The following is a 26,520-nucleotide window of genomic DNA, read 5'->3' on the forward strand; positions in this document are numbered from 1 at the left end:
TGGCAGTCTCCGAAATTCAGGACTGTTTTAAAGGACATGGTAGTCACAGTACAAATAAATATTGGTCAATTTGTTTTGAAAATAGCAGTGACAATGGATCCAAGATGGTGGAGTAAATAAAAGTTATGCTGACCTGCTCCAGTGACCACATTAAAATTATGGAAACATCAACCGTCACACAACAACCTGAAATCTAGCTGAACAGAAGTCCTAGCACTAAGGATATAAAGAAGAAGCCACATTAAGATTGGAAAGAGGGGCGGAGATGTGGAATGGGCCGGCCCCATACCTGCATGAGGCAACTGAGAACTGGGAGGGATATCTTGGCTATGGAGGTGCCCCTCCCCCGGAGGAGCAAAGAATCCCAGCTCCACACAGGCTGCCCAGAAGCTGAGGAGCCCCACAACATCTGGCTGTGAAAAACAGTGAGGATTCTGACCATCCAGGTGGGATGGAAGGCTGAAGGAATTCCAAACATCCCTTAAAGGGCCTGTGCATGGACTCATCTTCTCGCAGGTACTCACCTTGGGTTCCAGCAGTGACTTGGAGGTGGATCAGGGGCATCAAAGACGTACAGGGAGAGACTGAGTTGTGAGAGGATTGGAGGAACAGTTGCCATTTTCCCTGTGTGGGGTACTGCTCCCACGCAGCTGATGGTTGGCGCCATCTTTCCTGTGTTGAGCCATCCCCCCACATCCATGGTGAAACCTGAATCTGTACTGGCCTGGTGAGCGCCACTGTTGCCACTTTGTTGACTCCCTGGGACCTACCACCACCCAACTTGTCCAATGCCAGGGGCACTTTCTCGGCAAGCAACCAGCCCTGCTTGCATTGTACTCTTTCTTGGACAACCTTCAGGAGTTTGTGGGCTCCAGGTGGGCAGCAACTGGCCTTGGTGTGCTCTGAGACGTCTACTGAGTAGCTCCATGCTCAGCACTGGCACCATACCAGAATCTACATTAAGCTGGTGACCACCACTTGTCTCACCCTGGTGACACCCTGAGAACCCACCTCATCTAACCCACGTACTGCATGGGCATTATCAGTGGCTGGAACTTAAGGGAGCTGGCAGGTGGCAGCAGGCCTCAGGGTACCCTGGGCTTTTTGTGGACCTACCCCAGTACTCATGGAACCCATCCTAGGATCACAGCATAGCCTCCCCCACACACCTCCAGGTCCAGCACAGGCAGCAACCAACTGCAGATCACTTTGTAACTCCTACCAGCTAGCCCCCAGCTGGTCACAGGCAGGGGCCCACGTGGGGCTGTACTGGAGTCCCTCCCAAGAGGCCCCACAACCAACACACCTGGAGGTCAGCCTCAGCCCACAGCAGAGCACCACTCAATTAGCCTCAAAAGGAGCACAGCCCAAAGGGGATCTCAACAGATGCCAGAACCCACTGAGGCAAATCTTGTTCCACGGGGTTAGCCCCCAGCACAGAAGCCCATAAGCTGTGTAGATGGCCAAACCCCATAGCCAGTTAGTCTGAGGGTCAATTCCACCCACTGATAAGCCAATAGCAATCAAGGATCAAAAATAACAGGAGGGCACACACAACCTACACATGTGACATTCTTGGAGCACCTGGTGCAGGTGACCAGGAAGACTGTGCAACTGGGCCCCACAGGGCACCTACTACATAAGGCCATTGGCCAAAACTGAGAGACATAGCAGATCTACCTAATACATAGAAACAAACACAGAGAGGCAGCCAAAATGAGAAAACAAAAAATTACATCTCAAATGAAAGAACTGGGGAAAACTATAGAAAAAGAACTAATCTAAACGAAGACAAGCAACCTACCAGATACAGTTTAGAACAATGGTTATAACGGTGCTCAATGAACTTAGGGAAAGAATAGATGAACTCAGTGAGAACTTCAATGAAGAGATAGTAAGCATAAAAAAGGTCATACAAACGATAAAAAGAACCAGTTAGAAATGAAGAATACGATAACTAAAATGAAGAAAGCACTAGAAGAAATCACCAGCAGACTAGATGAAGCACAGGACTGAATCAGACTTGGAGGACAAGGTAGCAGAAAAAACCCAATTGGAACAGTAAAAAGAAAAATGAACCTAAAAAACAATGAGGAGAGTTTAAGAGACCTCTGAAACATCAAGCGTAACAACATTCACATCATAGGGGTACCAGAAGGAAAAGAGAGAAAGAAAGGGATTGAGAAACTACTTGAAGAAATAATGACCGAGAACTTTCCTAATTTGGTGATAGAAATAGACATATAAGTCCAGAAGCACAGAGAGTCCCAAATAAGATGAACTCAACAGGCCCACAACAAGGCACATCATAATGAGAATGGCAAAGGGTAAAACCAAAGAGAGATCCTGAATGCAGCAAGTGAAAGGCAATTTACTTACAAGGGAGCTCCCATAAGATTGTCAGCTGAATTCTCAACAGAAACTTTGCAGCAAGAAGGGATTTGCACAAACTATTAAAAGTGATGAAAAGCAGGGACCTAAAACCAAGATTACTCTATCCAGCAAGGCTGTCATTTAAAATTGGAAGAGAGATAAAGAAAGAACTTTCTAGAGAAGAAAAAGCTGAAGTTCACCACCACCAAACCAGTATTTCAAAAAATATTAAAGGGACTTCTTGAAGGAGAAGGAGGAGAAAAAGAAGGAGAAAAAAAGAACATAAAAGTGAGTAATAAAATGGCCATAACTATGTATCTATTAATAATCACTTTAAATATAAATGGTTAAATGCGCTAATCAAAAGACACAGGGTACCTGAATGGACAAGAAAAGAAAACCCATACACATGCTGTCTACAAGAGACCCACTTCAGATCAAAAGACACACAAAGACTGAAAGTAAACATATGGAAAAAAGACATTTCATGAAAATGTAAACAAAGTTGGGGTAGCAATACTTATGCCAGACAAAACAGACTTTAAAACAAAGGCTATAATAAGCAACAAAGAATTACATAATGATGAAGGGATCAACCTAACTATAGATATAACCCTTGTAAACATTTATGCACCCAACATAAGAGCACATAAATATATAAAGCAAATATTGACCAACATAATAGGAGAGATTGACAGTAATACAATCATAATAGGGGACTTTAACACCCCATTGATACCAACAGACAGATCTACCAGATAGAAAATCAACAAGGAAACAGAGGCCTTAAATGGCATTGATATTTTTAGACAATTTCACCCCAAAGCAGCAGCATATACATTCTTTTCAAGTGCACATGGAACATTTTACAAGATAGACCACATATAAGGTCATAAAACAAGTCACAAAAAATTTAAGAAGATTCAACTTATACCAAGCATCTTCTCTGACAACAATGATATGAAACTAGAAATCAATTATAAGAAAAAAACTGAAAAACACACAAACACATGAAGTTAAATAACATGCTAACGACTGGGTCAACAAAGAAATCAAAAGATACCTTGGGGCAAATGGAAATAAAAACACAATGACCCAAAATCTATGGACACAGCGAAAACAGTCCTAAGAGGGAAATTCATAGCAATTCAGGCCTACCTCAAGAAACAAGAAAAATCTCAAATAAACAATCTAACTTTACACTTAAAAGAACTAGAAAAACAACAGCAAACAAAGCCCAAAATGAGTAGTAGGATAAAAATAATAAATATTAGAGCGGAAATATGAACTACAGTCTAAAAAAGCAATACAAAAGATCAATGAAACCAAAAGCTGGCTCTTGGAAAGATAAACATTTAACCAAACTCATCAAGAAAAAGAGTGGATCCAAATAAATAAAATCAGAAATGAAAGAAAAGGGACAATGGACACCACGGAAATGGAAAGGATTAGGAGAAAATATTACAAACAATTATATGCCAACAAATTGGACAATCTGGAAGAAATGGATAAATTCATGGAAACATACAATCTTCTAAGACTGAATCAAGAAGAAATAAAATCTGAATGGACCAATTACTACTACAAACAAAATTGAATCAGTAATCAAAAAATGCCAAACAAACAAAAGTCATGGACCAGATGGCTTCACAGGTGAATTTTACCAAACATTCAAAGAAGAACTAACACCTATCCTCAAACTGTTCCATAAAATTCAAGAGGAGGGAAAGCTCCCAAGCTTATTTAATAAGGTCACCATTACCCTGATTCCAAAACCAGACAAAGACATTACAAAAAAAGAAAATTATAAACCCATGTTCCTGATGAACATAGATGTAAAAATCTTCAACAAAATATTAGCAAACTGAATTCAGCAATACATTAAAAAGATTATACACCATGATCAAGTGGGATTTATTTCTGGGATACAAGATTAGTTCAATATCTGCAAATCAACTAACGTGATATACCACATAAACAAAATGAAAGACAAAAAGCATATGATCATATCAATAGATGCAGAAAAAGCATTTGACAAAATCCAGCATCCATTTATGATAAAAACTCTCAGCAAAGTGGGAATAGAGGTAACATATCTCAACATAATAAAGGCCATCTATGATAAACCCACAGCTAATAGCATACTCAACGGAAAAAGGCTAAAACCTTTCCCCTTACAAGCAGGAAACAAGACAAAAATGCCCACTTTCACCACTTTTATCCAACATAGTATTAGAAGTCCTAGCCACAGCAATCAGACAAGAAAAAGAAAACATATCCAAATTGGAAAGAAGTAAAACTGTCTTTATTTGCAGATGACATGAAACTAAAATTTCTATTAAAAAAATTGGTAGAATAGAGAGAACCCTAAAAATTCTACCAAAAAACTATCAGAACTGATAAATGAGCTCAGTAAAGGATAATTAATATTCAGAAATTGGTTGCACTTTTATACACCAATAAGGAACTATCAGAAAAGTACATTAAGAAAACAATCCTATTTACAATTGCATCAAAAAAAATTTAAATACCTAGGAATAAATTTAACCAAGGAGGTAAAAGATCTGTACTAGAAAAATTGTAAGACACTAAAGAAAGAAATTGAAGAAGACAAAAATAAAAAATAAATAAATAAATGGAAGCACATACCATGTTCATGGATAGGAAGACTTAACATCATTAAAATGTCCATACTACCCAATGCAATCATTATCAAAATACCAATGACATTTTTCACAGACCTAGAACAAATAATCCTATAATTTATATAGGATTAAAATACCCCAAGCAGCCACAGCAATCTTGAGAAAAAGAACAAAGTTGGAGGTATCACACTACCTGATATCAAACTATAGTACAAGGCCATAGTAATCAAAGTAGCATGGTACTGACATAAATACATGGATCAGTGGAACAGAATAGCAAGTCCAGAAAAAAATCACACACCTATATGACAAAAGAGGAAAGAACATATGGTGGGGTAAAGACAGTCTGTTCAATAAATAGTGTTGCGAAAACATGTCAAAAAATGAAAACAAGTCTACCTTCTTACACCATATACAAGAACAAACTCAAAATGGATTAAAGACATTAAATATAAGACTCAAAACCATAAAACTCCTAGATGAAAACATAGGCAGCAAATTCTCTGACATAGCTCTTCTTGCAAAAGAAAAAATAAGCAAATGGGACTATATTAAAGTAAAAAGTTTTTGCACAAAGAAAACCATCAGCAAATGAAAAGACATCCTACTGAACAGAAGATATTCACCAGTGATACATCCGATAAGGGATTCATATCCAAAATTCATAAAGAACTCATACAACTTAACACACACACAAAAAAAAATAATCCACTTAAAAAATGAACAGAGGACCTCAATAGACATTTCTCAAAAGAAGAAATACAGATCGCCAATAGACATATGAAAAAATGCTCAACGTCACTAATCATCAGAGAAATGCAAATTAAAACCACAATGCGATATCACCTCACACCTGTCAGAATGGCTATCATCAATAAATCAACAAACAACAGGTGTTGGCGAGGATGTGGAGAAAAGGGAATCCCAGTACACTGTTGGTGGGATTGAAAATTGGTGCAGCTACTATGGAAAATGGTTTGGAGTTTCCTAAAAAAAATTGAAAATAGAACTACCTTATGACCCAGCAATTCCACTCCTGGGTATTTATCCAAAGAAATCCAAAATACTAATTGGAAAAGATACATGCACCCATATGTTCATTTCAGCATTATTTACAATAGCCAAGCTATGGAAGCAACCTAAGTGTCCACTGGTAGATGATAAAGAAGATGTGGTACATATACACATACACACACACAAAAAAATGGAATATCACTCAGACAAAAAAAAGAACGAAATCTTATCATTTGTGAAACATGGATGGACCTAGAGGGTATTATGCTAAGTGAAATAAGTCAGACACACGAAAGTCAATACCATATGATTTAACTTATATGTGGAATCTAAAGAATAAAATAAACAAGCAATATAAAACAGATTCACAGATACAGAGAACAAACTGATGGTTGCCAGGTGGTTGGGGAGCTGGGTGAAAAAGGTGAAGGGATTCAGAAGTACAAATGGTAGTTACAAAGTAATCACAGGGATGTAAAGTACAGCATAGAGATCATAGTCAGTAATACGGCAAAGACTATGTATAGTGTCTGTGAGTACTAGACTAATCGGGGGATCAGTGTGTAAGTTATATAAATGTCTAAACACTATGCTGTACACCTGGAACTAATATAAAATAATATTGAATGTCAGTTGTGACTAAAAAAAAATTTTTTTAATTTAGAAAGTAGAATACACAAATCAAAAAATAAAATAGCTGTGACACTGTTTTATAATCACTGTGACATAATGTCCTCTAGAACACATGAACTCAAAATGCCTTTACGGACAGCGACTTAAGACTCTGACGTCCCGGAGCAGTGCAGTTTGGGTGAAGTCGATATTTATGCACAAGGAAAAACTAGTGCGATGCTGTAGACGGGCGTTATGGCAATACACATCAAGAACCATAAAGATGTCCATACCATTTAACTCTGCAACCTGTCTCGGAGGAACTTATGCTAAGGAAAGGATTCTGCAGAAGGAAAGAGATGTGCTCAAAGACGGACAAAGGCACAGAGCAAAGACTTAAATAGCCAGGCCAGTAGCCTGCCTCTACACCTGACGGGACTTTCAATCCTATGGCATACCATGCAACAGGAAAACATCACAAAGGTTACTAATAAAGTGGAAAAAACATTAATATTAAAGAGAACATAAAACTGTACAAATGGTTATGAGTGCTTATAAGGACTAATTACAAACATGAAAAGTTTCTCTGTTAGGATGATAAGATTACAAGAGCCATCTTCCTTTTTAAAATATTATCTTTAAAAGTTAGTATATTGTCTTTATCATTAAAAGAAACGCCACCAAAATAAATAAATAAGGAAGGGCCAGATGAGTAGGATCATTCTGCTTCCTACTGGCTTTTCTCCCTGGGAGGGACAGGCCACCGAGTCTGGAGGCTGCTCTGTGGCTGCACCGGGAAGCAGAGCAGACCGCAGGCTCCTGTGAGTACGCAATCCTTGGGTGCTCAGACAGCCATGCAGGAGGCATGCTGGCTCAAGTTCAACGCGAACTAATTAGGGATATGGGTGTCTGCCCGTGCACTCCCATTAACCTGCACACTGAAGATGCAAAGCCAGCCAACTGCAAGGGTCACTGCACACGTGTGCAATATAACACACCCACATGGAAACTCTCCAGAGAGAGGCTGCCACCACTGACACTCGGATGAATGACTCAGCTTCTCTAAGTCACTCACCTCTTCTGTTAACTGGGGATAAGGGCAGCCTACAGGGTTACAGTGAAGATCAAATCAAACAACACGTATGAAACGTCAAGTGCTGGATAAATACCAGTGATTATTATTACTGTTCACATCCATACTTCAGGAATGGGCCTCCACACAGTCTGCCATCTGAGGGGAACCTCCTGCAGCCGGGATTCATGGTTCTATGTACAAGGAAGTACATTGCAAGTGAGGCATGTGTCAATTCTTTTAACAAATTATTTTTCATTTTCTAACTTATTTATATTAAATATGGGGTCAAAAACTCTAGGAACTATCTTGCTGTAACTCCCCGAGAACCAGAGAGTCAAACTCTTTTATGTAAGAGATTTTTAAAAGCCACTGCCATTTTCCTCATACTGAAAGTTAATATAACCCCTAAGTACAAATTCACAACACATCCAATCACTACACTGTGAAATAATCACAAATCCCAGAACTCTATTACATGAGTTTTGGGGTGTGTTTTTTTTGTTTGTTTTTTGTTTTGGTTTTTTGTTTGTTTGTTTTTAGCTAATAAGCTGAATATATAGTTTCCCACTATGACAATTTAAATAATTAAATTTACAAAACAATGATTGGGCTTTTTATCCAATTTAAATAAAATTCTTTTTAGATTTTTCTTTTATAGAACAAATTTTGTTTTATCCTCTTGGGGGACGTTTTGTCATCACTGCACCAATGGAAGAGTCGCTTTAGGCAACAAAATGAAATGACTTCTCCGCAAAGGACTGCAGACTGTCTCTGGTCTGAGGCTGAGGTCCCGACAGCTGTCATCAAACAGGACAGCATTCAATCCCAAGCAGGCCCTGCCCTCTCGTGCCACCCCACCCATGTCAGACCAGTGAGACCTCAGGTCTCCTTCTCAGGATGTTTTTATATGGTTTTCAGTTCATGCAATTACATTAGAAGTTATTGTTATTTAAAAGACAAACCGAGACATAGTGATATATGTACTTCTTTACGAGCTCACTAAACAAGAAGGTGTAGCCACAGTCTAATAATGACCATAATTTCAAAATAATGATGAGAAGTAGCTCGAATTTCAACATATCTGCTACCACCATGATGTGCTGTGAAAATACCGGTCATTTCCCCGATGACTATGCCTGTCACGGGGGTAGTGCCCACATTCACAATGGAAGGAAACACTGAACCTGTTAAAAGCTAGTGACATGAAAATGCAAGTTTTGCCACCCCATGTTCATGGACCCCCCCCCCAAAGTTCATCCACTCACAGCAGGGTCCGTGGTTGATTCTGACTTTGGGGAGTCCTCCAGAAAGCCAGTTTAGGTCATGAACCCAGGCCATGGACTTGACCTATTCCTAGGTTCCCGACAGGGCAGGGGCTGCAGCAGGGGCTTTTCAAGGCAGATAGGTCTTTTGTGCTGTAACAGGATGGCCTGCTGAGGTGCGGCCCTGGCCCCTGCCCCACCACTGCTCTGATGCGCTGCCTGCATGTTGTAACATGCTGTGTTTCCTTGAACAAGGCCTCCTCTAACTTGAGAATTGGAAGAAAGCTAAAGGGCTCACCTCATTCAACCCCAAGCTCCTATGGCAACTATGCTTCCAGCAGACCTGCTAAGAAGAAAATCCAAGACAAGCTGATCCAAAAACACTGTCCTGAAATGTTTTCCAGCAAAATGGGAGCACCTCATTTTCATGTCAAGTGCTTCTTCTACACGAAGCCACCATAACTCACATGACAAATTAGCCAAAACAAAAATTTAGGAAAAAGACAAGATTTGTAAAAAAATTATCAGCAATCCCAAGGTCAAAACAGAAATCATAGGGCCGGCCTGGTGGCTCAGGCGATTAGAGCTCCATGCTCCTAACTCCGAAGGCTGCTGGTTCGATTCCCACATGGGCCAGTGGGCTCTCAACCACAAGGTTGCCAGTTCAATTCCTCGACTCCTGCAAGGGATGGTGGGCTGCACCCCTTGCAACTAGCAAGGGCAACTGGACCTGGAGCTGAGCTGCACCCTCCACAACTAAGACTGAAAGGATAACAACTTGAAGCTGAATGGCACCCTCCACAATCAGGATTGAAAGGACAACAACTTGACTTGGAAAAAAGTCCTGGCAGTACATACTCTTCCCCAGTGAAGTCCTATTCCCCTTCCCCAATAAAATCTTTAAAAAAAAAAACAAAAACAGAAATCATAAATTATACTTGAACCCGGAGGCATGGATTTAAAGGAAACAATGTTCATAAAAGCTACTGCAGATGTTTGTGTTCAGTTGATTTTCATAAACAAAATGTACTAACACAAACTATATTCTCCTGAATGAATACATTGAATCTCTGTAATCTGTGTAGCTTTGGGGAGGTTAGAACAGTAAGTAGTCTTCCCCACAAGGCACCTTCCACTGCTGCGAACCCTCAAATGATACCATTATGGGGTGGAGGTGTAAGAAAATGAAATAGGCCTTACCTCTGACCCTTTCTGTACCCAAGAGAAAGGTCAACCACTCTTCTTACTATAGAGAAAGATTCTCTGGAACCTTCCAGCAACATTGGAGAAAAAGGGGCCCTCCTGACCTCCTCCCCAAGCCAACTTCTGAGCCAACCCCACTTGGCCCAGACCTCCATTTACACGCATACCTGGAGCAGCGTCACAGCACATGGGCAGGTTGTAAGCGCCACCAAAGCATGCTCAGGACAGCAGGCTCACCCTGAATCTACAGAGGGACGCTCCGTTAGCTCCCTGGGCTGAGCCCACAGCCGGAGCTTATCACAGCTCAGCACTTCCTCCAGCTGGAGAAAGCCCTCAGGCCACTGCCCTCCCACTTCCACCGGGGATTCGCCTAAGATCTAAAGGGCCATTTCCAAGCATTGGGCACCAGGCATTCGTGGAAACCATGAGGTTTGCTGGTGGTTTTTATGTGCCCAAACCTGGACAGAGCACACAGACACTCGCTCTCTCTCACACTCACTTGTGTGACAAAACCATGTTCAGACAAGCCTGGCATTTGAGGAATCGCTATTTTGGCCGAGGCTGATTCTTAATGGCAGGGTTCCCAGCTGTAACTTCACTATTTCCCCCTCTAGGGAAGAGGTTACCCAGAAAGCAAAGAATGACCCTAGGCTTACACAAAGTGAGCCACTTGAAGGACATATCCAGGAGGGGTTAAAAGCCTGGAGAGTGGCCAGGGCAGAGAGGCTTTCTGCAGTGAGGGATTAGATGCTACTCGCAGGGAAGAGGCGTGAACAGCAAGGAGGCGGGTGGGAGTCAGATTCTGGACACACCTACACCATCAGGAGGAAAGTCAGAGGGTTCAGATGGAATACAGAACAGCGGGTCTCAACCTAGAAATGCATCAGAACCACCTGGGCACTTGTGTAACAGAAAGATTTGCAAAGCCACCCTTCCCAGGAGACTGGGTCAGCAGGTCCAAAGCAGACCTCAGACATCGGCATTCTGAATGAGTAGCCCGGGACCACATTCTAGAAACACTACACTCTGCTGCAGAGGCTCCTGGCTTCCCTCCCCTGGAACAGTACTAAGAACAGCGCTGCAGTGCCTTCTCTGACCACTGAAAACCGCCCTCTTGTATGGAGAACACATAAACCTCCCATGTAGAATTCCAAATACAGCAGTCCCCTCTTATCTGCGATGTTTGCCTTCCACGGTTTCAGTTATCCGCAGCCAGCAGTGGTGCAAAAATGTTAAATGGAAAAATTCCAGAAGTAAGCAATTCATAAGTTTTAAATCGTGCGCCGTCCTGAGTAGCGTGATGAAATCTCGAGCTGTCCTGCTCCCTCTGGCCTGAACGTGAATCAGCCCTTTGTCCAGCGTCTCCACGCTGTATATGCTCCCCACCCGCTAGTCCCTTAGTACCTGTCAGGGTTATTAGATCCACTGTCACGTATCACAGGACTGCGTTCTAGTAACCCTCATTTTACTTAATAATGGCCCCAAAGCACAAGAATAGTGCTGCTAGCCATCTGGATATGCCAAAGGGAAGACGTCAAGTGCTTCCTGGAAGTGAAAAGATGAGTACAGTACAATGAGATATTTTGAGAGAGACATCACATTCACATAACTTTTATTCCAGTATATTGTTATAATTGTTCTACTTTATTAGTAGTTATTGTTGTTATCTTTTACTGTACAGTGGAGAGGCCTCGAAACACTGCCTCAGCCAGGTGGTCAAGGTCATCAAAAGTGACAATTCACGTTGACAGCATGTACTCTTGATGCCATGCAAGGAAATGGCTCTTCACCTCTGTGGTCTTCTCCCCAAAGCCCATAACCGCAGTCTAATCATGAGAAAAACATCAGGAAATTCCCAACTGAGGGACATTCTACACGACCCCTGAATGACCTTCACAGAGGAGTGCCAGTCAACGTCATCGACACAAGGAAAGTCTGAGAAATGGCCTGAGCCAAAAGGAGCCTACAAGGACATAACGACTAAACGTATCCTGGATGGGATCCCAGGACAGAAAACAGACATAAGGCAAAAATTAAGAAAATTCATATAAAGTGTGGATTTAGTTAACAATTCTATACCAATACTGGTTCATGAGTTGTGACCAATGTACTATTATAAGATACTAATAACAGCGGAAACTGGATGCTGGGTGTATAGGAACTCTTGGTACTAACTTTGGGATTTTCCTATAAATCTAAAGCTATTCTAAAATTAAGTTTATTTAAAATATAAATGTACTACATATACATAAATACACACGAGTATATGCAAAGCACACATGGATGACTTTCAACATTTACAAACTGTACTTGGACAAGTTAGTAAAAACTGTACTCAACAGAATGCGATAAAAAGATTGATTGAGTCGCTTATTAACACAATAAAATAAGGTTATCACATGGTTGAAACAGTATTGTTTTTGTTGTTCTTCAAACAGAGAACACATTATTTGTACTTGAAAAATTTAGCACGTGCGTTTATAAACAATAAAGAAATCTTGCTCCTTTGAATAAGACCCAACTTAAACTTATTTAACCCACATTAAATTCTCTCCTATTGAGGTTCCTGAGAGCCAAGAATCAATGAATTCCAATCAATCTTCAAACTTGTATCACAAAACTCGTATCTGAAATTAAATTTTCATTATTCTCAAATTAAATTCATGTGAACACTAAGCATTAATTACAGTGTATCACAATTAATTACAGTATATCACAAAAACTATTTCACACTAATTCATGTCATTAGAAGTTAAAGGACAATTGTAAACTGGTTCAGGATAAACTATTGGGCAAATCTCTAATGATGAGTCTAATTGTTTTGAATAGTAGCATTAGGTTATTTCCACATGCTAAATCGCTACAACAGAAACACCGAAACTGGGCCACCTTTGGAAAATAATTTTGTGCCAACTTGTTGTCAGATGGCACAATAATTTGGGTCCTACATTAAGCAGAAGTCAGCAAGGTGAAACACTGCATTTAAAAAAGAACATCTATAATGAAGTAAGAAATAGTTTAAGTTTCAAAGGAAACAAACTAAAGGAAACACTTCAAACTAGACTATCAGTGAGATAAAAAATAAACCTGCAAAATGTCTGCACAAAATTGATTTACAGTATTCATTACTAAGCCAGGCAAAGTAGTAATTTGACTAAATAAACCTTCTCTAGATGGAAATGTAATGACTAAACACTTTCATGCCATTATCAATTTTCTGAAAAGGGGAAAAAGGAAGGAGCAGTGTGCTGCCTAACATCAGAATTCCATTAATAGCACCAACAAGTAGTTGTACCGATTTTAACGATCTAAAGGTCTTCGGCAAGTAAATAACATGTGAGTAGAGTTTACATAATTACCTGAAAATTGTGGACCAGTTGACCCCTAAGCCAAATGCTCATCGTAAGCCAACTGACAGCATGACCCTCACCCAGCCCCTGGAAGAACAGTGACAATCCTGAAGAGAGAACAGGGTGCTGGCCTCAGCTGTGGTGGTGACAGCGGTTGACATCAACTGGCAAATGGCACAGTCTCTGCTCAGCTGACATTTGACTGTCTTCGGGCTGCCTGGACACTGAAGAGTTTCTAAAGGTCTTGAATTATTATCCTTCCCTGGACTATCTAAAATGAATTCTACCCTTGTGTGTCCCACAGGACCCCACACAGAGGTAGTGACACTTGTTAGTTGAGATTAGAGATGACTGTGAACCTGTAAAATATGGCTCCACATTGGTTTATAAGCTCCCCCAGGGCAGGTCCTTGTCTGGTCCACCTTCCTACTTTCACAACACAAGGCACGGTGCTTCTTCACAGAGCTGGCACTCAAAAGTATTAATTGTGTGACAATTTAGTTATAGCAAAACTGGGACAGCAGTCCTATGTAAAAGTCAGAGCAGGAGGAATAATGCAGCTTTTTCTACACCCCCACACACACGCTCTTTCAGTCCTCTAACTAGTTTCACAGAACAAGTCACAGCAACATAAATGTACCATATTCAGTCAGTTCATTCCACTCTGCTTTGAAGAAACTTCGCTAATAAAGAACTGCACAGTTCAAGTTTTTAAACAAGGAATGGCAGAGCAATAAGAGGTCTTTAAAAACTTTAGAGCTATGTCTTTGTTTCATAGAAAACAAAACCAAGGTCAAGAGAGGTTACAAATTAGCTGTGCAACGTGAGTCAAAAATTGGTAGCAAGTGAAAAGGAGAAACTGTATCTCTACTCCTCATGTAGTGCAAGATGTTTGAAGTTCAAATTTAAACGAGTCATTAGTTATTAATGAAGTTCAGAATACACCTGTTTTAATCCATCTCCTATTATAATTAAAAGAAATTACTGCATAAAGGCAAATGTTTTATTTCGAGGGAGGAGATTAAAATAACATACACCCAAGGCCCTACTAAAGAGTTCCGGGTCAGCAGCTCTAGGTCTGGGCATCTCACACACATCCCAGCCCTGATGTGCTGCTGAGATCAGGGGCCTGCGGCCACGTCGGCCACGCACCAACAAGACCCCAGTGGGTCCATCACTGTGTCCCGTTACCCACAGGGTCCTCATCTACACAGTAGTTGAGCAACGCTTGCCTCCCCCCACCAGTGCTATAGGAATCAAATGATACAATGTAGGCACAATGACATGTATACATTGTTTTACAGCACAGAACTTCAGAATTGTCAAGTCTGTCCAAAGAGCTACTATTCATTTTTTCAGAGGTCTTTCTCAATCCACATGAGGATGGGAGGAGTAAGGAAAAGAGTGATTGATTATACTTTTATCTATCTCCCCCAACAGAAGTTCAGAGATGTACAAAGTGCTGATTTTGTGTTTATCCTAGTAACAGGACAGGAAGAGAGGAGATGAGAAGCAACCAAGTAAAAAGGAAGAGCGATGCAACAGGAAGTGATTTACACACAAGAGGTCTAGGTAACACCGAGGAAACTTCTCATTGACAGCCCTTAGTTGCTAGGCTTCTCTGACTTTTAGCAAGAAAGAGCCTGCTTATAAAGAAAAAAGAAGTGTGGACACCACATTCATGGCCGCTAACAGGCAGCTCTGCCGCTAACCTACACGCTGGGAGTCAGGAACTAACAGCCAAATTATAATTTTCTTCCTTTTCCCTGGGTAAGGTCTAACTTGTGGTATTTTCGTTCTCTCTGCTCTGAAGAGTTTATTTTTTAGAATTATACAAAGAAGGAAACAACAACATTTGAAAGCTAACAGATGTGATCAGCTCCAAGGTAATCAGGCTGAACCCAGACGCTAATGAACTTCAGCGATAACAAAAAATGTTTTTCTATAGACAATCGCCAATTGTAAGGATTCTGAACTAAGTAAACAGATGTCTTTGATTAGACCAAACTCTGAAACTCAATTACTTATTAAAAGCAACTGATAGGGACCCCCCCCCATTATTTCCTTGTAAGTGAATATTCTAACAGAAATGAGTTTTTATCACACTTCAGCTAGCTATCAAAATGTTTCCTACCAATCAACTTTCATATTTATATCATCCAGATATGAAGTAGAAAATAGAAAAGCAATGTATGCCATACTTCATCACTAAGAATATTACAGATAAACCATGGTTCAGTCAGTTATATTCAAGTGTCTTCTTCACACATTTAACTGCAGAGATACATGGTGTTTAGTGCTCTTAAATAGGTATTATTTTCCATGCTTTTAAAAATGGAAGAAAAATATGACCCCCAGAAGGGCAACGGTGTGAAAGAACACGTGCCATTAAGTTCAATGTTTAAGCAGAGTAGAGTAGCATTCACTTACATCGAGGTTGCGGAAATACTGACATTCTGGGCCAGGTGATGCTGTAGTGGGGCTGTCCTGTGCACTGTGGGATGCCTAGCAGCACCCTGTACCCACCAGGTACAGGAGCACTCCCCAGTCAGGACAGTTAGAAAATGTCTCCACGCATTGCCAAACGTCCATAGGGGCAAAACTGCCCCCAGTTGAGAACCACTGATCTATATACAGGAGTGCAGAGTCAAGTCTTAATTACAGATTTTTAAAATGTTAACATTTAAAAAGCATTTCTGTATTTGCAAAAGTGAAGTAATTTTATTTCTCAGTCCAAATCTAACAGCTAATACGATCCAAAAATGAATGGGCATTTGCAAGTATTCATGTAACGTATGTTGAAAACATATTTTCTTCCTTCGATATGTAACCCTCACCGACATAAGACACTGAGGAAAAGAGAACCCATTTTTCTTCTTTAGAAGGTGGACTCAGCTTCCCGGGACCAGGTAAAGCTGATACGTTAGGTGCATGGCACATTCAAGTTTAAGCAGCAACATTATTAAACACTTGAGCATAAATCTATGATGGATCAACTGAACTACAGCTCATTGGGCACTCTGCAAAATGAAAATGCCAACCACAGACTGTCTGTCATCTCCTCTCCCCCTTTTGTGGAGGATAATGGCAGAGTTTCTTTATAGTCGTCATTGGGTCCTATCTACTGAACCATATAAAACAGACCTACTAAGGTAGCTATGAGAAGGAAACTAAGCAAGGCAGATGGAGGAGAACTTCTAAATACAAGCTAGGTAGGTCCAAAGAGGGTCTTAACTGAAACATGTAAAGGAAAACCGTGTGAGCACAGGTAATGAAGACAGGTGGAAAACAGACGACTTTAAGAAAAATGGTCAGGTTGGGGAAATACATTAAATGAGTCACATACAAATGTGAAACAAAAAAGAACCCCCCCAGTCCCCCCCCCAAAAAAAATCTGTTTTTATATCTGTCTTGCCAGATTGTGCTCCTAAATACGTTTATTTTTAAAAGTTTGATGAAAATTCACTATTCACCTGTATCAAATTTCCTGAAACTGTCTTTAAAATAACTCCCTGACTCCCCTGTTATTTCTTGCTCTCTTAAAAATATTCCAGCAGCTCACAGATTTTATGTCAGTGTTCCCAAGCTGGCTTCCATCACTCAGAGCAATAAGAAAGAGAGCTCTTTATCACCAATCCAGACCTCCCCACCCCCTCCCCACCCCACCCAACAAACAGATTTGAAAACAGGCATACAAGCTTTTAAAGTTATTGTCCTTAAAATGAACGCAGGAGGTGAGAGGGAAAGAGAAAGAGACAGCTTCTCTGTATGTAGCCAGCCGCATAAGTGACATAATTCAAATATTTGTTGACTTGCAGACATCCTAAACACTCAGCCAAAATTCGTAAGCTATTAAACCGAGGCACATCCTTTCAGGAAAATCAATGTGGACAGTGATGGGCTTGTCCTACGAGATGCCCACTGGTGCCTTTGTAGGCAATTCATTATGAGCTTGCCTTCCTAACGTTTCTCAGCAGCTGGCTGCCCCACCATTGCTGGGAGAATTATTACGCTGCTTAAGGAACTAAGTCTTTGCTATTACTCCTCCTGGAACATGCTACACATCGAGTTGGCCATGTGAGAAGCAGCCCAACTGCAAGTCTAAGCCTGTGAATTGAAACAAGCTGCCCAAGTGGTAGCCCATCTGAAAACCACTCTGTCCCCAAAACACACAGCAGCTTCCCCCAACAGAGGCACAGACTCTTGGCGTGTCTCAGTTCCACATGTTATGGGGAAGGATGCCCAACGCTGTGATTGCCACAAGGGTCTTCCAAACACAAAAGAGCAGGTTCAGGATGGTGTGGTACCACAAAACTCACTGGGCACAGCTGCCACTGCCAAAGGTCCCATCGGAACCTTGTAATGGAAGTCTCCCGACACCCAGATTGAAACTTGACCCGGCCTCTCTCATAAGGAGACTTTCCAAGTCATTTGGGGATGCTTCAAGACCTGCACAGATGTCGTAAGAGCACAAAGGAAAAGGATTTGATGTGTTGTTTTCTGCAAGCACCTACCTACCTACCCACCTTCACTTTACTAACAGTAACTCATTAAGAAAAAGCAGCAGCAGATACAAATGGCCTCCCAAAGGGTCTCTAACAATACAAGGTCTTGGGAGGGAAGGGGGAGTGGAAGAGTGAGAAAAATACTCCTGCTTCCTAGGTCCTCAGCGCGGTAGAGACAGGGTGGGCACTTACTGCATGGCTCTTTATGAAGAGTCACAATCACACAGACCTACTATGCGCTGGTACCTGCACTGTTACCTGCACGGCGGGCTTGCAGGCTATCCTCAGAGTAAATGCTGTTACTACAAAACAGAAAACCTCTTCACTCGCCCAGTCATCCTGCAAATCCCTTAGCAGCGATTCTCAGTGGATGGTGCCCACTCCAACTTGGATTACCAGGAACTCAACAGAAAAACAAATTCTCAGGCCTCACTCCAAACCTCTGCACCACACACTCTGTGGTGTGCCCAGCCACTGGAGATTTACGGAGCCCTCAGGGGCTGCTGAGGTCCACCTCAGAGCTGGACAGTTTGCCTGTTTGAGGACCACTGGCCTGCGTAGACAGTAAGCAGGGGCTGGGGGAGAGGAGCAGCAAGGCCAACGGTCCTCAGCGATGCTCCTCTGTGACCCTCAATCCCCACCCCTCCTGGACCACTCGAGCGAGCAGCGCTCAATTATTCATTATGTCCTTCCAAAGTTCTGGGCTTCCTCCTCAACTCGGCTGATAAGTGGGTCCCAGAATGAAAGATATCCAAGCTCCTGATCAATGATTTTTCCATCAACGCTTCTCAAATCTTGCACCACAGTGAAAGTTTACAGTTCTGTTTATGTGTTTTCAGATACATCTTAATGAAGAGATGCTGACCTAGCTTAGTGATAAGAAGAGAGACTCAGGAGTCAGATGGTCTAAGTCTGAATTCTAGATATGCCATGTAACCTTACTAGCTATGTAACCTTACAAGGTAAGCTGCTATGTCTCTTCGGCAGCCTTATCTATAAAGATAAAAACAGAAAAAGTAAACACACTCAATTTTCAAGAGGATTCAATGAGTTATTACTTTGTGTCAATGCTTAGAACAGTAATTACAATGGGTGATGTGTTGTGTGTTAAGGGAGAAGCTAATGGTCACTAAGAAAATATGATTTTAGCTTTTGTGCTTATAAATTATGTACTTAACATATATCAGAAAAATGTTGAATACCAATACCCAAAAAAGTTGTTTAATTGAAAGCAATTTAACCGCTAGAATTTAAAACACATTTTTAAATATTTGTAAAATGTACAAGGTGTTTTCATTACTCTGAACTTGTTTCAGTGCACAAAACATTACATTATTCTTTACAACTACACAGATTATATCTTTCCTATTAAAGAATAATAATAATTACCGTTATTATTATTCTAAGTAGTTTCCACTATGTCTTTTTAGCTATCTCAACTTTGGAAAATACAGAATAAATGAAGCTTAAATCGTGAAAAAAAATGTATAGACCTGCAATCTCCAGGGCGGCAGCCATGAGCGTCATGTGGCTACAGAACCGTCCAAATGTAAGGGAATGTGGTACGCTGTGAAAGCAGACTACACAGCAGACATCACACTTCACACAGCTAAAACAATGGGAATCATCTCATTAATAATGCTTTATATGGATTATATGTAGAAATAAAAATATTTTAGATCTACTGGGTAAAATAAAATATATTCCGAAAATTCATTTTACTTGTTTCCTTTCACATTTTCAGTGTGGCTACTAGCACAATTAAAATGACATGCGTGGCTCGCATTTGTGGCTTCCATTATATTTCAATGGGATAGCACTGTTCTTGACAAACAAGCACCTGAAAGGGCATCTGCAAGGAGACACTCTACATTAAAACAGACACACAGCGTTTTCTGCACTCAGCCTCTCTCCTCCCATACGGTCACCCACAGTTCCCAGGCGTAAAGCTGCCGCTCTGTGGTGATGCCATTATCACAAGGGGTGACACCAAATTGGCCCCAATGTACACATGTCTTTCAAAATAAACTTACTATAAACTTTGGTATTGTGTTATCCCAGTTCGCGAAGTGTCATTCAGTGTGTACCCACGGGTGACTGAGTAGCTCAGAGTATGGGGGGGTGCATATTTTTAGAGGCTAAGGACTTGGAACATTGATCTGTAGGCAATGGACAGCCACCAACGGTGACTATCGCCAGACTTGGATATTAGGGCGTAGTGAGCAGGACAGATTGGCAAGAGTGGTTAGAAAGGTATTCTGACAGTCCAAGTGAAAGCAGAAATTAAAAGTATAGCAGGACTCAGATGTAAGAGATCTTTTGGAGGTAGAATCGATACGATTTAAGGTTTGGGAAGTGAGGGAGAATTCAAGTATGACCAAGTGTGTGGATGTTGGGACATTAACTGAGCAGACAGGCAGGTCGGGAGATGGTGCGCACAGCTGTGACATTCAGACTTTGAGGTGGAAGTGATCAGTAAAAAGCTGCATAGTTCGTATGAATGACTGAGTGACTGAAGGAATGAATCATGAATGAACATCCAGACTTAGAGCTGGAGAGCTGCCAGTCACAGAGACGTTCCCCTGCCTTATGCAATCATCTTGAACAACTCAAACTGGCCTAGGTCAGATGCAAACATGCACACCCCCTGAAGGGACACTCGTCCCCGTGGCGAGGACTGCGGTCACTGCAGCAGCGGGCCCAGAGCGGGCGGCCCCCCTGGGCTGCCCCCGGCCTCACCCTCTCACTTTCCTCTCGGCATCCAGGGCCTGGGTACGCTTTTGTTTCCATACAAAATCCAACACTTTCCACATATCTGATATTTTGTCATGATCTGATCCAAAATAAATGCCTGCAGTTGAACTGCATAAGTTGAGGGGCAGCACCCAGAAATGGAACCGGGTCAACGTTGGTTTTCCTCCTTCATCATTCTACGTAAAACCCGACCGGCACCTGGGAGGCCAGCGCCAAGGCTTCATGCCTATTTCTATTCTCTTACTGTGAGCTGCCATTCCCTCCCACTTCTGACTGCTCTGTAAACATCCCTGGCACGTGTCCACAAATACGCAGATTCCAGATCTGGGTGAAGGAAGCATCAGGAAGGACTTCCTAAAATAATCAGCCTTGCTTTTGAACACAGAATTACACACTTATGAACTGAACTGTGCCCCCAATATTCATATGTTGAAGCCCTAACCCCCAATGCGACTATTTGTAGACAGGGCCTTTAGGAGGTAATTAAGGTTAAATGAGGTCACAGGGGTAGGGCCCTCATCCAACAGGACTGGTGTCCTTCTGAGAAGAGGAAGCGACGCCAGAGCAGAAAGGGCCTATGAGGACACAGTGAGAAGATAGCCGTCTCTAAGCCAGGAAGACACTCACCAAGAACCAAACTCGGACAGCACCCTAATCTTGGACTTCCCAGCCTTCAGAACTGGGAGAAATCAATTTGTTTCATACCCAGCCTGTGGTGACCCGATTCGGCAGCCGGAACACATTAGTAATACACACACTAAGTAGGAGTCAGCACTCTACAACTTGCGGGCTCCTAATAATGATGCAAGGACAAAAGTTACTGAAACAGCTCTGCCATGAAGAGTCAACTGCCATGTAGAATCGGCTGCCACCTACATATGCTCACATCTGCAACACGGCAAAGGCACTGCGCAAGGTCTGCGGGGGGGCCCCCCCATGAGGTCTACGGCACTCCATTCCACCAGCACGTGCTCAGAGACCAGGAGCCTCAGAAACACAACACATCCAGCACTACCTTGGTGTTCCTTATCTGCAGCCTGCTTAGCAGGGGCACAGGGTGCCAAACGCAATGACTTACACTCAAGTTCCAACTTTTGTCATCCCTGCCATTGTCTCTGAGTTGATCTCCTCACACAGAAAGGCTGGAGCCCATTTTGCCATGTTATTTCAAACATTAAATATAATAGCATACACAAAAAGTAATTTGTAACTATAAATTACCATAATAGCAATAGTAACTTGAATGTTTATCTGATTATGGCATTTTAATTCTTCATTAACCATTGACCAGAAAAACCATCCCACTCAAAAAAGCTGGCTCAAAAGCAGAAGTTGCAATATTTAAATTCTGAGTGCACTTGAAGCTTCTTCTCTTAAAAATATTAAAAATACAAATGGTAGAAAGAAGAAAGGTGGCACTAAATAACTAACGTACCAGGCCAGAATAACAAATGCTTTGCCCAGAGTTAGTTTTCAGTTCAGGGTGACATGGACAGACACACAATTTACTGAAAAGCAAAATATTCAGCAAACCCACCAGGTGGTTATGCAGTTGAGTTGTTTTGCTTTGCTTTTTGGTTTGTTTGTTTCTTTCTTTCTTTTTAAGTCACTCAACATGCTCAGAACTTAATATTCATGCATTCGATCAGTATTTGTTGGGTATCCATGTGTACAAGGTATGAACACAAAGAAACCGTAGGGTAGATTGTGATAAACGCCTGTGGGTGTGTGTGTGTTGGGGGTAGGGCTATAACTTGCTAACCTGCATAAATATACATACTTTGGGATCTGTTCAAAGAGAAATGCAGAAAAAGAAAACATCTAATTTTTTTAAATTGTGTTACCAAAGTGGCCTAAAGAAATAGAAAAACTATTTTTACTTTAACTGCATACTTGTGATAACCCATTAAAAGGATGTGTTGACCTCCTTCTAAGTCGCCTTAATTCGAGCATTTAACAACACACGCATGGTATCATTTTTAGCTTAGGCCCTTTGAAAACATGCCATGAAGGGTTTCCATCACTCATTTTAGGAAAGAGAAACAATTTGGAAACCCCATCTGCAGTCCCTCCAGATGGGAAAACTAATTTCCCAAGCCTCTGGGGTCAGTTGTGGGGAGTTTCCAGTTAATTTATGGAAAAAAAAAAAGTTAGCTTACTAGTTTTCCCAAACATTGTCCACTGCCCTCCCCTGCAGTTCCAGCAAGCAGCTATCTTCAGCTTTTCAGTCAGTCAGCCTTATTTTTAAAGTCAGAGAATTGTGTCCACAAGCCCTCTCTCCCCAAGGGTACCCTGCAAGCTAGTTGGGGCAGTTAGAAGCGTGTGTCCCAGAAAGCGACACAGCCTCATCTTGCCAGGGCAAATTAAGCTAATGCAAATGATCAAGTAAAGGATTCAGGCCATTTGGGCAATCGGGGAGTCTTTAGGGTACTTTAAAAGGTTATCCAGTTTGTGTACATACAAGGAAGGCTTCTGGTGTATTTAATGTGGATGACAGGGCATTTCTCAAATACTGTGTACATAAGACCTGCTGTTTGCAGGAAAACCTCCATAACCCCCCCAACGCAAATGACAGAGGTTGGAAATGTGGCAGGCTCCAAGAGATCAGAGATAAAGAGGCTTTAAGCATGTTGCACGTAATAAAGCAGAACTCAAAAGCCTGAAAACTGAGCACAGCTACTTGAAATGCACCTTTAACCAGCTCTGCCCATTTAAAAAGGGCCAGTTTCTCCAAAAGTGGGCACAGGGGGTGATGGAGCAGTCAATTCTTCTGATGGCAATTTGCCACACTCAATTTTCTCTTTGTTCCATGATCAGTCCTGGTAAATGTTTATGCCCAAGCTGAGAAGCACAGAGCCCAGGTGAGGCCTCCAGGGGAGGAAGCTGAGTCAAGCTCCTCCAGAAGCTTACCACTGTTTGAAGCTCTCAATTTCAGCCTCAAGAGATGCAGCCAGAACACCACTAAGATCCGGCTGCTTTCTTCAAACAAGACGACATCTAACCGACCTCGAGGAGAGAAATATTAAGGTAGGATTTTCCCTTGTGGTCACTGCTTCACTAGCATGGTTAACACCCATTCTCGGGAAATCCCTGTTTCAAATACTAAAACAGCATCCCCCGCCCCATCTCTGGGCCAAGTCATTTCTACTCTGTATCTCCACTGACTGCCATTCTCCGTATGTTACCACATGTGCTTGAATCCTGTTACTAATTTACCCGTCCACCTAGGAACACTGGGTGAGTTAAGGGAGTGTTCAGAAGCAAAGTTTAGATCTGTTCTGATAAGTTAAAGCAGCCCAGGTCAATTTCAATTTTCAGTTATTTTAAGACTTGAGAAGCACTGCTGCTAATGACATCAGACATCAAATGCCGTGCAATGAAACACACCCTGAATTACTCCCATTCCGACCAAAATCCCTTCTGAGGAGAGGGGAGAAGCCAAGGCTGCGCCTGGACCAGGAAAGGCCTCCCCTACCTGTGCGCCCGGTAAGCCACGCCCACAGGCCTCTCGGGCTTCAGTTTCCTTCTGGGTCAGCTCAAGGAGTGGGCCTAGCGAAGGTTTGGGCTCCTGGGTCCCAGCACTGGGGCCTGCTCACCCCATCGTGCAGACAGACACAAACTTGGCAGATTCAGCCTTAAACCTGTTGGCAAAATAAACAAAGCTAAATAAAGGGGGAAACTGCCAACCTGAACTGTCTGAAGCCACAGGGGCCGACTCCACACACGTTCCCGCTTTGTCCCTGAAACTGTTACAATGCTAGTTAAAGTCAGGTGCCTGATGTTCATTAGCCAATGACCCCTGGCATCTCGCGCAACCTTCCAAGGCGACGTTATTGTCTACAAATTAAAGCGTTTTGCAAGCTAAACCCCTCCACACAACATGCTACCAACGCTCACACAGGAGTTTACCGTCAATGCCTTAAAAGTCACACACGAAATTCTCCCAGAACCACTTGGTGGTTAAATCGCCCTGAATAAACCGAGAGGGCAGAGCGTGGTGAGAAACTTTGTTTCAGGTGGCTGTAAGAGTCCTGTAAATCTGGGACAGGACGCACAGGCTGAGACCCGGCACAAAGCGCCCTTCGCCCAGGCGAGGACCTCCTTTATGCGATGTGACAGCAGCTTTGTGCGGGATCATAAATAGTTCCAATACACACAGTAAGTTCTCCCCGCCGCGCTCCGCCTCCCGCGTCCCGGCGCAGAGGCCAGGCAATCAGCGGCTATTCTTCGCCGGGACTCCCGCCCCGGCCACCCCGGCCACCACACAGTTCCACGCCGGCCCCCGGTTCCGGGCCCGTCGCCGGCCCGCAGGCCGGGCGCTCCTCGCGCGCCGGAGGGTCTCCAGTCCCGGGAACCCACCGCCCAGGCCCCTGACCCGCCCGCGCCCTTGGCGGCGCCCCCACCCCAGCGCCGGCATCCGGAGGATGGGAGCCGGCAGGGGGAAGGTGCGGAGCCCGGCGGAGCCGGCAGTGCGGGACCACCGGGCCAGGCCGCGGCGGGGCCGAGGGCACCGGTGGGGCGCGGAGGGGACCGGTCCCCCGGCCCCTTCCCGGGCGCGCCCTGCCCCGCGAGCCCGCTGCGCTCCAACTCTGCGGAGCCGCCCAAGTTTGCGGCCCCCGCCCCGAGGCCGCCGGCCGCGCTTACCTTGCCGCCAGCCGCCCGCCGAGGCCGGAGGGCAGCGGCGCGGGTCCCGGGGCGGCGGCCGCGCCCGCCCAGGCGCCGCTCTTTGTCTGCGCCGCTCCCTCCTCCCGCCGCTCGGCGGACGCTGCCGGCCCGGCCGGACCCCGCCGGCCCGGGCCCCGCGAGCCTCCGCCGCCAAGCCTCCCCGCCGCCCGCCGCTCGCTGGGCCGCGCGGCTCCGGCCTGACGATCCCCGCGGCGGCGGCGGCGGCGGCGGCGGCGGCGACGACCCCTCCCCCGGCGCGCGGCGCCCGCCCCTCCGCGCTCCTCCCCCTCCTCCCGCCGCTCCTCCCAGCCGCGCGGTGACACCGCCCAAGGGCCGGCCTGGCCCGCGCACAGGGCGGGAGCCAGACCCACCTGGGGACGCGCGGGCAGCTTCGGGGCCCGCGCGCGGCCGGACTGAGAACGGCACCGGGACAGGACCGCGCTCGGGGACGCATAGCGCGCGGGTCGCGCGGCCGGCTGGCTACCAAGAGACCTATGGGCGCAGCGCGGGGTGGGGGCCGAGGAGAGGAAAGGGTCCCCTCTCCCAAAACGGCTTGCTCAGGGAGTGGGGGCAGAAGTGGGGTGAGGGAACAAGAGAGGAAATAAAGGCAGCAACTTCCAGCCTCCGATGACCAGTGGGTGGTCTTTCCATCCTCTTTTTGTTTGTTTGATTTTCTTATCACGATGCCCCCCTCCCGGAAGCATTCCCACGCCTCTCTACGCAAAGCAGGCCTGTTGTCCATCAGAAAAGTGACTTCCATAAAAATGTCACTTCCTCTCTGTAATTGCCTGTGGGCATTTTTATTTATTTGCCTTGTATCTATTTACTTTCCCAACCAGACACTTTTTCACTCCATCATTTGTGTCGGAAGCACTTCTGAAGAGGAGAGGAAACTCAATTTCTGCTGCCTCCCTTCCAGTGTCTGGCTCAAGCACACCCACCGGGGCAGATTCCTGTAAGGAGCTGAGGGAATGTGGGCCCCAAAAGGTAGTGGGACTGGTCAGGTCACCTGGCCACATGTAGTGGATTACCTATACACAAATGTGGGAGATTCAACCCAAG

The 26,520-nt window shown here is 43.7% G+C and overlaps 1 protein-coding gene across 4 annotated transcripts in view; it reads right to left on the minus strand.

Moving 5' to 3' along the window:
- The window catches only part of NCK2 (NCK adaptor protein 2), a 139,293-nt gene extending 113,590 nt beyond the window's left edge, over nt 1-25,703 (minus strand). For 3 of the 4 annotated variants that reach the window (XM_074332487.1, XM_074332484.1, XM_074332486.1), the window contains exon 1: nt 25,438-25,703. The gene's annotated coding sequence lies outside the window, so the exon portion shown is untranslated. Of the gene's footprint in view, nt 1-24,268; nt 24,435-25,437 lie in introns of all 4 variants that reach the window. The other variant, XM_074332485.1, reaches the window with a different exon arrangement.
- Nucleotides 25,704-26,520: the final 817 nt, after the last annotated feature.

The sequence above is a fragment of the Rhinolophus sinicus genome, linkage group LG05, assembly GCF_036562045.2.
Source record: "Rhinolophus sinicus isolate RSC01 linkage group LG05, ASM3656204v1, whole genome shotgun sequence".
Classification (NCBI taxonomy): Eukaryota; Metazoa; Chordata; class Mammalia; order Chiroptera; family Rhinolophidae; genus Rhinolophus; species Rhinolophus sinicus.